Genomic DNA, 14,232 nt, shown 5'->3' with positions numbered 1-14,232 from the left:
AAGTTACAAAAGGAAACTGTGAGCAAGAGGGTAAGGAGCGGTTTCTTTGCATGGAGGGTTGTTGAACCATGGAATGCATTGCCTGATGGAGTGGTGAGAGCGAGAACGGTCAAAGAGTTTAAGGAGTGGTATGATAGACTTTGTGGTTCTCAGGAAGGACCTCCTGCGATGAGTCTTTTGACTCCATGGAAGCCTGAATAATAATAAATTGATATCCAATGCACTAATCTAATATCCAACCCCATCTGCTCTAGTTTGAGTATCAATTTATTATTAGACTGACTATCTGATAGGTATCAACAAGTTGTGTATGGGGGTGCAATATCCAGGAAAAGGAAAGTCACTAGTGGAGTGTCTCAGGGGTCTGTTTTGGGGTCATTACTGTTTAACTTGTATATTAACGATATATAGGTGAAGATTTGGATGGAAATATTCAGTTGTTTGCAGATGATGCAAAGTTAGGATGAACCATGAAGAGTAGTGAAGATGTTGTTGCCTTACAAGAAGACTTGAATAAATTGAGTGATTGGGCATGGAAATGGGGATGTGAGTTCAATGTTGCAAAATGTAAAGTTTTGAAATTTGGAAAACAAAGATGGGATGCAGAATTTATGCTTGGTGAGGACATATTGTTGGAGGTGGAAGAAATAAGAGATCTGGGGGTGATAGTGCATAAGGATCTGAATAAAATTGAGATGGGTTAGTTAGATCCACTACTGGTTTTGGTCCATTGTTCATCAGTGGACCAAAACCAATGTTCTTCCTGTAGGCCAGAGAACACAGAGAGTGATGAAGAATAAATGTTTAAGCAGATCAGTTTGGCTAGTGATCATTGTGAGAAATTTTAACTACAGCAATATAAATTGGGCAGAGGAAGCAGCATATAGTAGTAAGGGAATAGAAGTTCTATAATTCTTGAAGGACAAAAATCTGATATATATAAAATCAACATATAGTAGAGGGAACATGAGTATCAAGAGTTTTGGATTTGGCGCTTTCATCAGAGGAGCTAATTGTAATTGAAATGTCAGTCTTGCCTCTTCCCCCAGTTGGTGAGTGAGGTCTTAGGGTAATAATAATAATTGATTCACATTGATAAATAACTGGTAATAACCAAAGTGAGACAGATGGTTGATAAACTTTAGTTAAAAAATTAGTTGGACATTTGATTCAAGAAAATTTTTTTTCTTTGGTCAGATGACAAGTTTAGATCCTGAATCTGTTAGAAAGCTACTTTTTTGAGAGAGAGATTTTAACTACAGCAGTATAAATTGGGAAGAGGAAGCAGCATACAGTAGTAAGGGAATAGACGTTCTGTAATTCTTGTAGGACAAAAATCTCATATATAAAATCAACATATAGTAGAGTGAACATGAGGATCAAGAGTTTTGGATTTGGCACTTTCATCAGAGGAGCTGATTGTAATTGAAATGTCAGTCTTGCCTCTTCCCCCAATTGGTGAGTGAAACATAAATTCCTTTCAAGGAGAAAGGACTTTGTGTCTGATTATATGGCAGGCAACTATAATAACCTTTAAAATCGGCTTGAGGCAGTTCAATGGATGGAAGAATTGCATGGGGACTAGTGAAGAAATATTTATCAACAGCAATGCCAAATAGCATTCCTCTAGAGAAAGATAAAACAATCTGGTGTAAAATATAGAGTTTCACTATATAATAGAGTCATATTCCTTCGTGGGGAACCAACAGCACAGAAGAGCAACTCACTAGGAAAACTTCAATTGAAACAGGGTAACTGTTCTTTTCTTTTAGGGTAACTGTTCCTTTGAATATAATTCCTAGTATTGTTTGTAAAAATTGTACTGATGATGTCTTAAGATGACTATTAAATTATTTAAAGAATTTACAACGTATACTGGAATATTAATTAAAAGAAACTTTAATAAATACCTCCTATATTTCGGCAACATCACATTGCCATCTTCATGGGAACATACAACTATGACGTGCATACAGGCACTACGCAAAGCAAATGAAGCAGAAGAGAGAAAAACTACTTTTGTTCCTAGAATCGTAAAGGTGGGCTATATTGGGTTGTCTTGGTTGTTGGGCTGAAGTTCTCAAGATGCAAGCTTCTCAAATTTGGGGCAGTCTCATTTACCCAAATTTGTTGAGGTTTGTAAAGATGCTCTGGATATCTGCTACAGAATACGTTGGAAATGTATTTTGTGGCAGATATCCAGAGTCACAGTAATACACCTCAGCAAATTTAAATATGAAAGATTATTCATGGAATCAGCCTCAGCTCTAAAAAACTTTCCAAACCTCAACTTGCACTTTTTTTTTATACTATCAGAAGCGAAAAAGGATATTTTTTTAAATTACTACCAATAGAGAGGTAACTGAAATTGAGGAACTTTGGACTCAAGATGTGCTCAATGCTCGGGAGCACATATCTTTGCGAAAGCACTTTTTAAACAATGAAATTCATTAAATCAAAGTACAGATGTTCATTGACAGATAATTCTCTTGCAAATTTACTGTGATTGGCAACTACAAGCATCGAAATTGATACAGGTACTTTGGTAAATGAAGCCGAACTACTACAGAGCTCTCGCTAAAATAAAATAAACATAATTTCAAATCCGAATACAGATACTATAAAAGTTGAAAAAAATGTGCAAAAAATGACCAGAGAGCTTGCAGGAATACACTGCTGCCATACTACGAGTTGTCCTAGCCGAACCTAATAGGAAAAGCACGAACTCTAAAAGTGCCCGTATACTGCCTTCTATTGGTCCATTTTGGTAGGTTTCACTAGTCTGACAGCTGTTTCAGACTCATTGGTTTTTGTCAGAGACTAGGCAGAAACCTAAGAGAGCAAAAACTGTCGGTACTAGGGAACTTGAAGCGTCGGATAGGTGTATTTTCTGTAAGCGAACTCTCGTTCGGTGTGTAAAGTATTTACTAAAATAAAGAGCCAAAGGCTTCGTTTCGGCAATTAATATCCACTTAATTTATATAATTTTGCATCGCCAAAATGAAGCCTTTGATCATATACAGTGATATTCTTGGATTTGCAAAAAGCATTTGATAGATTACAACATAAATTGGCATACAAGCTTCAAAGGATCAGAATAGATAGTGTATTGATTAGATGTATTGGTGATTGCCTCTCTGAACAATACCAGCAAGTTGTATATGATGGAGCAATGTCTCAAAAAAAGAAGGTTAACCAGTGGCATGCCCCAGGGTTCTATTCTTGGAGCCCTGCTGTATAACTTGTTTTTAAATGATATATCATGTGGACTGACTGGAGATCTTGAGTTGTTTGCTGATGATGCAAATTTGGGGAGAATTATAAGTAGCACTGCTGATATTGCTTCAGAAAGATTTGAATAGACTTTTGACTTGGACAAAGGAGTAAGGTTGTAGTTTTAATATTAGTAAGTGCAAGGTGCATTTTGGGATGCAGAAATATAAGGCTGTGTTCTATATTGATGGTGCTGCACTGCTGAAAGTGTATGAGATTCGAGATTTGGGAGTGATGGTTGACAGAAGACTGAAATTTAGAAGACATGTTCCAAGAGTTGCAAAGACTGCTCATAATAGTTCTATAAAATGTAGGGATAAGAAGCACCTCAATAGCACAATTGGAAGAACGATGGTACATTGCGCCCTTCGATTGGAAAATCGATTGGAAAAGGCCTAAGTTCGCTTCTCATCGTGATGGGAAGAATCTTTATATGGTTTTTTTCAATTAAAGGTGAGTTAGCCAATCTCATAAGGAGATAACAGGGTTTTTCTCCTGGAAATTTGGGTTTTTCATCCTACATACAGACAAATCAGCCTTCTTCAAGACCTGCAATTTGGAGACAAAAAAAAAAAAAAATACTGGTGGTGGTGGGCAGTAGATGGAATTAATAGATGATGGAGATGGATGGAAGTGGCTGAGATGGAGAGTTGAAGAGTAGGTGAGGTGCCCTCGCTTGATGAGTGATCCTAAATGTGTTTAGCATGTTTAAAAGTATAAACACTGTATAAAGCACTAGTCAGATAACACTTGGACTATTGTGCTCAGATTTAGTCATCTAGTTTTCAATGTAATGTAGAAACATTGGAGGGATCCAGAGAAGAGTGACTAAGACAATATCAGGACTCTGGAATGCTGCTTATGGAGAGAAGTTGAAGAAATGTGGATTGCAGAGTTTGGTAGATAGGAGGAAGAGAGGTGAAAGAGACATTTAAGTTAGTGAGTGGATTGTATCAGGTTAATCTAGAGAGGATTATAAAGATTTTGAATAGAAAGCAAGAGGGGAAGAACCAGAAACCTTCCTTGAAATTTGAGTAAGAGTGTGGTGAAGAGTAGATTTTTTTTAATCATGGAGAACTGTCACATAATGGAATGCATTACCAGATTATTTTGTCAGTGCAGGGGATGGTAAGGATTTTAAGATTCATTATGATACGTTGTCAGTTGATTGAATCTCCCACAGTGAGTCTGTTGACTCCATGAAGAGTGTAATAAAATAATAATATCAGGGCACTACAATGTTCATTATGAGGATAGACTAATGGCATGCAGACTGCAAATTTGGCAGATAGAAGAGAAGGGGGGGGGGATGTGATTGAAACATCTAAGCTTTTAAAGGGTTATTGTCGTTTTGACGCTTAATGGATTTATCATATGGTAAAATGAGGGGGAAGAGACAAGGACACCCTGAATGTTACAAAAGGAAGTACTTAGTAAAATGGTAAGAAGTAATTTTTTTGGCAATGAGAATTATAGGAGTATAGAGTGCATTGCCTGAGATGGTAGTAAAAGTACAAATGGTGGACGAGTTTAAGGAGTTGTATGATAGACTTTTTATTGACTTTTTGCAACCTCTCACAATGCGTCTTGTGACTCCATGGAGGTCAAGAAGATAATAGCCATACACAGAGGAAGAGTGAAAACAAAAACAATTCAAACAATATGTCAAAATGTCACTAAGTTATTCAACTATTGCCCTACTTGACCTGTTGGGTGGGTGCGAAAACTACGTCAAAGCTACAGTCTTTTTTTTTATGACTAGAGATCAAATTTAATCTTTTATCACACTAAAGTCAGGTTAGTAAGGTAATAACAATTAATCAAATTAGTGATTCTTTAGCATACTGTTTGAATTGTAATGCAACTTGTTTCTCTGTATGTGTAAACTTCAAATACCTTTAATGTATAGATGTATCTGTGTGTGTCTGTATGTGTTTATCTTAAGATTTTTTTTTCTCTACAGTAGCAGTCCCTCCATAATGAAACTGTGTATATACTGTTCAGCTGGTGAGATCTCTATTAAGAATAACTTGGATAGACTGCAAGTTAACTTTTCCTTGGCTACAACTTAAGAAACTGACTTGATACTGCAGTATGCCTGAGGAGTGCTTGACTGGTGGAACAATAGAGAGAGTGGCTTTAGCAATAAAGAGAGGGCATGATGCAGAAGATGATAGTATGGTGGGAACAAATGACCTGAGTGGTAGTATAAATCGGGTAGCAAAAGATTTAAGAACATTATTAGCTATCGAAGAAGAAAAGTGTCAATGGGAGGATAGTGTGTGCACTGCCTCGTTTTGACAGTTATGAGTTAAGTAGATGAGCGATGATAATGAATGATATTATTATTATTATTATTATTTCGGGCGACTCCAGGAGTCCTTAGACTCATCGAGGGAGGCCCTAAACATATGTCCACACAACTATGCGATTACATTCTCACAGTATCTATCATACCTTGTCTTGAACTCGTTCACCGTCATAGCACCCACAACAGACTCTGGCAGCTTATTCCACTCATTTACCACTCTAAAAGTAAAGAACCCAGCTCTAACATCCCTGCTAACCACACTCTTGCCTAGCTTCCATAGGTGTCCCCTAGTTCTCCCACCACCAGTCCTGATCTCAAAAATATCCTCTGAATTAATCCTATAGAATCCCTTTAGCAATTTGAATGTCTCAATCATATCTCCCCTCCTCTGCCTATCAACTAGTTTCTGCAACCCACAAATCTTCAACCTGTTCTCATATGGTTCATTCCATAGACCTGTTATCATCTTAGTCACTCGCCTCTGGATCCTCTCCACCTCCTCCCCATCAAGAAGGAACCGAGGTGACTAAATCTGGGCACAGTAGTCGAGATGAGGTCTTATCAAGGCTCGGTACAGAGGTACAATAACTTGCTTGTCTCTGTTCGTCAAGGTATTTTTCAACAACCAAGTGAGTTGATGAGCTGATTTAGCTACTTTTGCATTGTGCCCCCTAAACTTCATCTCCCTATCCACCAACACTCCCAAGTCCCTGGCCTCATCAATCTCTTGGAGTACAGTTCTACCAATGTGGTATACTGCTGCTAATCTTTTCACCCCAAAATGCATAACCTTACATTTTGTCACATTAAATTGACATCCATCCTCCTTAGCCCAGAACTCCAATCTATCTAAGTCATCCTGCAAGACTTTGACATCTTCTGCATTCACTATTGCCCTACCCAACTTTGCATCATCAGCGAACAAATGAATTGTTCCACTTAGATCCTTCCCTATATCGTTAATGAACAGATTAAACAGCAGTGGTCCAAGTATCATTGTTGCAATCAATGATATGATTGCAACAATGTGCAAAAAAAGAGGTCTGGAGTTTGTTGATGTCTGAAGTGTGTTCGAAGGAAAAAGACAGCTGTATGCAAGAGATGGCTTGCATCTGAACATGGAAGGTCATAAGCAATTTAAGAAGTTACTGTTTTCTGAACAAGTTGAAGTAATTGGGCAGGGAAACTAAAATTGAAAAGTTGAGTGTAAGAAGGAGAAACTTAAGCAGTGATTGTATATTTGTTGATCCTTATTTCACAGAATAATTGCAGAATACAGTGGATAAAAATCGGCATGGGACTACTGAAGTTAGTGACATGTATATCAGTTCTAAAGCTCATATAAGAACTAAAGGGAATCTGCAATTTTTGTATACTAATGCAAGAAGCATTCGAAATAAGAGGGACGAATTTTTAGCATTAGTCAGTGCAATCTCACCAAAAATTGTAGGCATTAGTGAAACTTGAATGTGATGGGTACAGTATTTTCAGGGAGGATAGAGAAGATAGAATGCGCGGGGGGGGAGTATTGTTGATGATAGCTGATGAGTTGCATCCAAAGAAAGCAGTATATCAACATGATAGACATGTGAATGATAGTTCATTTGAGGCGGTCTGGTGTGAAATAGTGACCAACGCAACAAAATATACAGTTGGTTGCTGCTATAGGCTAGGGGGTACAGAGGATGATACTGAATTCATGCATCAGCAAATTAGTGCATTGAGTACAGGGTTAGTGATTATTATGGGGGATTTCAATTATGGTGATATCAATTGGAAGGAGGTAATATCACGTGGCAAAAAAGGAAATGGAATTCATAAATCTTCTAAGAGATAATTACTTGAAACAGCACATAACTGAAGGGACACGTGGTGTGGGAGTGTTGGACCTGGTCATTGGTTCAGAGAATATATGCATAAGTAATGTGTCCTTGTTACCTCCAATTGGTGAGAGCGATCATGTGGTATTGACTTGGGAGGTTGCAAAATTTGTGAATTTCTCTCTTAAGAAGGGGTACGTACAGAACTACAGGTTAGACGCTTATAACAAACTTTGGAGTGAGCTTGCAGTCGTCCCATGGCAGAACATATTGCAGGGGAAAGATGTTAGTAGTGAATGGGATAAAATCAGCGGGTATCTGAGGAAGGCAATATCAGATTGTGTCCCCATGATCAGGAAGACAAACAAGGTAGGTGTTATTATTATTATTTTATTATTATTATTATTTGACACCTCCAGGGAGTCCAAAGACTCATTGAGAGAAGGCACCTGCTCTACAACTGTCTCCACAACTCAATCCACCAACTGACTGCAACTACACCAATGCCGACTGCCACCACCACTAGTATTTCCACAAACATTCATGCCCATGCCAGGATTCGAACCTGCAGCCTTTTGGCTGGAGAGCAGATACGCTAGCCACTCAGCCAGCCAGGTCGGCAAAAAAAATCTGTCAGGAGTGGGCTTCGAACCCACACCCTCTTACGAGGACCAGCTCTTAAGTCTGGTGCCTTAGACCACGCAGCCATCCTGACTGTTATTAAAGATCTAATGGTTGAGTAGTAGTAGTAGTATCAAGCTTGAGCTACAAAAAAAGAAAATGTTATGGAGAATTTATAAGGAGAAATGCGATCAGTACACCCATGAGCAGCATTACAAGGCTCAAGCTAGGATGGTTACCAGCATAGTAAGAAAAGGTAAATCAGATTATGAGAAGACCTTGGCCAAGCAGCTCAAGAATAATCCCAAAGAGTTCTTCCACTATGTGGCAAGTAAAAGGAAGAATGACTTCGGAAGGATAACTTTAATGGGTGCTGATAGTATTGAGGTGACAAATTCAAATGTAATAGTAGAGTTACCTGAGTGAGCACTTTTCAAAAATCTATCACCCGAGTGAGGATATCTCTATACCTGTAGCAATAACCAATGTAAGAAATGAAGTTAAGAAATCAGAGGTACTTGTATATTGCGAAATTTAAATGCAAACACTGCTGTAGGTTTAGATGGAATATCAGCTCAGGTGTTGTGTGAATGTGCAAAGTAATTGTTAATGCCGCTTACTTGATTATTTAACTTAAGTTTGAACTCTGGTATGGTCCCTAGGGAGTGGAAGGAAGACAAAGTAGTTCCTTTGCATAAAGGTGGCTCTAAAACTGACCTTCTTAATTACAGGCCAATTACCATCTTGGGAGTGGTGGTAAAAGTATTGGAAAAATTGGTTCAAGACAAAATTCAAGAATGGATAGATAAGGATATGATACTCTATAGGGGCCAACATGGTTTTGTTAAAGGTCGATCCTGCATTAGTAACTTATTAACTTTTTATAATAGAATGACATCTGAGTTGGACAAAGGAAATGGCTACACATTGGTACTTCTGGATTTTGCTAAGGCTTTTGACTGGGTACCCCATGAAATACTGTTGCGCAAATTGGAGCAGATGGAGATGGATACTAAACTAGTGATATGGATAGGAGATTGACTCATGGAGAGATACCAGAAGGTGGTGTATGGAGCAGGAGAGTCCAGGATGAGGCAGGTGACCAGTGGCATGCCTCAATGCTCTGTGCTTGGGCCATTGTTGTTTAATTTGTACATAAATGATATAGGATATGGCTTAAAGGGAGATATTCAGTTGTTTGCTGATGATGCAAAGTTGGGTAGTGCAATAAAAAATCAAGCTGATGTTGAGAGTTTGCAGGATGACTGAAATAAGCTGGCCAAATGCGCGAAAGCTAATGGATGTCAGTTCAATGTGGAAAAGTGTAAAGTTATGCATTTTGGGATTAAAAGATTACCAGCTATGTACTACATTGATGGAACGCAAGAGATTGGTGAGGCTAGGGACTTAGGGGTGTTGGTGGATAGAGAGATGAAGTTCAGGAGACACATTTCTAAGGTGTCCAAGATTGCACATAGGATTACTTGGTTATTGAGGAACACAATAACGTCCAGAGATAAAGAGGTTATTATTCCCCTTTATAAAGCGTTGATATTTCCGCATTTGGATTACTGTGCTTAGGTCTAGTTAGCTGGATTCCTCGGAGATAAGGAAGTTGTGGAGAGAGTTCAGAGGAGAGTGACTGAGTTGGTGAGTGATGTAAAAAATGCTCCCTACATTGATAGATTGAGAGCTTGTGGATTGCAGAGGTTTTTTGATAGGCAGAAGAGGGGATATGATAGAAACATTTAAATTACTAAAAGATTTTTATAAGATTGATGCAAGGGAAATGTTTCAGCTGTGTGATAGTGATGGAAGAACATGAGGTCATCCCTGGAAATTAAGGAAAAGTGTGGTTAACAAGGATGGGGGAACGAAGTTTTTAACCTGGAGGGTGGTGAATGAATGGAATGCATTGCCTGACACAGTTGTGAGTTCTTCATCTGTAAATGAATTCAAGAAGAGATATGATAGATATTGTTTTGATTGTTTGGGTCTACAGCAATGATCTACTGACTCCATGGAGATACTCGTCATAATAATAATTTTCCACTTTTTCCAGTGAACCTGTACTGTGAATTGCAATAGCTGTTACAAACTTCTGGTGTAAATATCCTAATCCCATCCCCCCCCCCCACACACACACACCATACTCTAACCATCTAACTGTAATATTATATATATATATGCTTACTACTAAGGATGATATATCAACTTATTTCCAATCTTATCAGTTTCCTAAGAATTTTTTTTTTAAGATATTGATTTCTTCCTCCTGTATTGGTAAAATTTTAACTGTATTTGGATAGCATTTAAGTAAAACAAAAGCACTGATATCTCATCTTTTTATTTTTGCATATAGTGTCGACCCAAATTAGTTCTATCACTGTATGTAAGTGAACATTTTTAAGGACATGAAACAGTCCTTAAAAATTTCTCATATCTTACATTTTTTTTAGACCTGGGTCTTTTGATGCTAAGAATATGTTGGCACTGTTGAAGTGCTGGAATATACCTAATCTTGCCTTAAATACTGTTAGAACTTCTGCACGTCCACTCTGCCCACAGAATTGCATGAGCCTGATTCCATTAATGATGCTGTGTGCAGCCAACATTCATGTGTTTATCAGTAGAGTGAGAAAGTTGTCTAGCTGTACAGATTAACATGACTGACTAATTTTCCCTTTCAGTCGTTTCTGACCATGGGTGACTGTGTAGGCTTTGCCCACAAAGTATTCCTGGTGAGATTTTTATAGGATAGTTCACCATTGCTTCCCCCCCCCCTCCCAGTTTTATCTGGACTCAGGACCAGCATATGGCTGGGACGTATTCGTGACTATAATCCATGTGTGTGTTCACGGAGCTGGTTTGCCTGTTCTGGGGGATGAAAACCCGAGTTTCTGAGTGAAAAAACTTCCTGCCTCCATATGAAACTGGCTAACTCACATTTCATTGAAAAAGACCAGATAAAGGTTCCTCACGTCACTGACAGGAATCGAACACAGGTCTTTCCAACCAAAGGGCTTCTTCTATACTGACTGATCTATGGAGGCTTGCAGGTTAACATACATTGAGGATATTATGAGAACCATGTAACTGTAATAGCATTTCACAAGGTTGGAATGCAGCCACCTGTTATTTTCAACATGCTAAACGCACTTGGGATCAGTAGGATGCTTGTGATACTATTAACTGTTATAACAATACAGATGTATCTGACTACCAAAGAACAGGTCAACCATGCTGCATTAGGATGTAACAGCTTGTGAGGGCTGTGAAGGCACACCTCTGCCATTACCTTGTGAGAATGCAGAAAGTGATGTCATGAGAGATTAATGTTTTACAGAGAACAATGTCACATGTACTAACACAGCACATGCCATAGCACCCAGGATTCAGAGAGGTTATCACCCTGTGTCAGTAATGGTTTGGTTGCAGGGGTATCCAAGTTACATTTCTGCAAGAAAGGGAACAAAGAGTATCAAAACACCATGCTGAAACCTTTGGTATGGCCCCTGAACACCACCACCTTGTTTCACGGTAGGTAGTGAACCTACCAACAAGACTCAGCCCCTGCATACAACATGAGGACCACACAACAGTGGTTGGTGGCAAATGCACCTGACCACGTATCACCAACTGATGGGCTGTCTGAAAGTCTTGATTGAATTCATTAGACTTCAAATCGTGGTTAGAGCTTGAGGGTGTAGTTTCTTCAAAGCTACTCTCAAGCTCTAACCACATCAATCGTGACACCTACAACATCCATTGGATGTTGTAGGTGTCACGATTGATGTGGTCTCGCAGATTTCGGGTCTGCATGAAGGCAAAAGGGGGGGAATTTCAACATTGAGTGGTGCTGTTGCACATTATACATGTGGTTTGTATGTGCTGAAAGCAGTCGAGGATTTACTTTATTGATAGATTGAACTTGAACAGTGCATAAGATTTATGTTTATATATAATAATTATTTCATATATTGATCAATTAAAACCTCAGACTTTTGAATCTCACCATGAAAGATTGTTAATCTGTAGTACTGTGGGTGGGCTAAGTAAGGGTTATATAATACAGAAACTTTACTCTGGAAACCAAACATGGAACTTTTCAAGCCTAGAAGCAGTATGTGGTCTCACTCTGGGTGATGAAATCCACCTATCACCAAAAACACAACTATTTTTTTTTTTATTTGTGAATGTATTTAAGTACCATAAGTACTATTATTTCATTGTAGTTAGTGGAGAGTTTGTTCACAAATGGTTTCATTAGGCCATTATTAATCATTATTATATGACATCTTCATAAAGTCTGAGGACTCAGAGGAGACCAGTCCACATTATACTATCTACTCAGCTCCATTCCACCAACTCGATGTATTTTTGTCTGTTTAATTGCATATGTTTTCTGCCTATTTTGCCTCTTTTGCAAGTGGCCCACTTAGTGATGCCACTTTTCATCACTGATTGTGGGATTCTTGTCATTTGTCATGATATGAGGAATCTTTATAAATGCCTTTTGTTGAAAGTGAATTAGCTGGTCACTTAAGTAGGCAGCGTAATAGGTTTTTATTTTGTTTGTTTGTTTGTTTGTTTCTTTCTTTCAAGGGAAATGTTCCTACAAAAGAGGGAAATAGCTAGATAATACATGGAATTAACATACAAATACATTTAATTGATGGTATGGAATCCAGTATGTTGTATAGATGGCCCCTTAATAGCTTTCCATGATGAATCCTTGAACGTCATGAAAATATTCTCCTTCCCCTTGTTGGAATGTATATCCTAGTTTCGAATCCGCCATTTTGTTGTAACGTACTGTTATTAATAAAATCTATTAATTGCCAATTGATCACTAATACAAATATAGAGAAATTTATATTTATACTGCGCCGCCCTATATTTAGATTAGTCTATATAAAATAGTAGAATCAATTTTCAATTAAATTAGCAGTCTCCTTGCTCATTCAGGCCGAATTCAATATTTTTCACTTGAGGCTCCCGCTAGATTCGAATTATTTATGAACGGTACAATAAAAAAAGAATCAGGCAAACACAGTATTGAAATTAATAAAACAAAACATTTAATATAAGGTTATATGATAAATACATGAATTCCACTTCTAAAATGAGACATTACAATTAAGTTAGTACATCGGGTCAAATCATTCATATTAATTCAGTCTTCAAAATCTTCACATACAATTGAGAAAACAGTTTCACAGTTTTCTCAATTACAAGATTCCTTACTCACTCAGATTAATACAACAGAATTTCTTGTTTAATTAGTTTGCTCATATTTCTCAGTTATACTCCACACTTAACTCTCAGCTGGCACTTATCATATCATTAAACACGGCAGATATTATTTCAAGGCAAATTATTTTTAACTTCTAACTTTGGCGATATGCCACAGTAAATGTTAGAATGAGCAAAATGGAACTATCATTCAAGTCTTCATACACAGAAACAAATAAAATATGACTGTCCTTACCGGAATTAATCTTCAGCACGTCAGATTTAATGTGAGTACATCTTCAAATTATATTTATTACACCTATGGAACACATTTAAAAAGAATTCTTCAAGGTCATAACTAGATTATTATTTGTCGCGCTTCACAATTCTCGACCGCAACTATAGGGCAGATTGATATCCTTGTTTACTACTTCACAACAAATTAAGCTCCGTACAATTCTTCTTAAAGGCAATATAGAAATAAGTAGTAATTCTAAGCTAACTGGATCTATTCTGAATCCTTCATTAACCTTCCAGTCCTTTAATTATCCAAATACGGCACCAAATCCCTATTAATGCCACTGCTGACTTTACTTTCAGCTATCTATAAGTTTTCACTTCGTCTTAGCACACTTTTAAATACACTCTCTTGAATTCCTGCCCTTCAGTCCTTTTTATTTACTTTCACCCCCTTGCTTATATCCTTCCTTTTTCCCGCTTCAAAACTTCTCTCTTCTTTACTCCTATATTACCACTCATATATTTTTCTTCTCTCCTCGTTATCGAAGCTCACGGTCTACCCACGCGCGTTCCATTTTATTTCTCTCTCCATGGCAACGAACAAAGCGTAAACATTCGCGTTAATGTTACATAAGGCTATACTTTTACATTGAGTAATGAAAAATATTAATAAAATATTACAGTTACTTAATTTTCTCTTTCATTTCATTTACAATTAATAATAATAAAATA

General features: G+C 37.7%; 1 protein-coding gene across 11 annotated transcripts in view; it reads left to right on the top strand.

Annotated features, from left to right (window-relative positions):
- The window catches only part of CadN (neural cadherin), a 1,238,426-nt gene that overhangs the window by 1,145,768 nt on the left and 78,426 nt on the right, over positions 1-14,232 (top strand). The gene's annotated exons all lie outside the window — the stretch shown is intronic.

Source organism: Typopeltis vanoorti, chromosome 18 (assembly GCF_054136105.1).
Source record: "Typopeltis vanoorti isolate ZY-2024b chromosome 18, IOZ_Tvanoo_1.0, whole genome shotgun sequence".
Taxonomy (NCBI): domain Eukaryota; kingdom Metazoa; phylum Arthropoda; class Arachnida; order Uropygi; family Thelyphonidae; genus Typopeltis; species Typopeltis vanoorti.
Note: the sequence above shows the minus strand (reverse complement) of the source record. Positions and strands in the feature narration are given on the sequence as shown.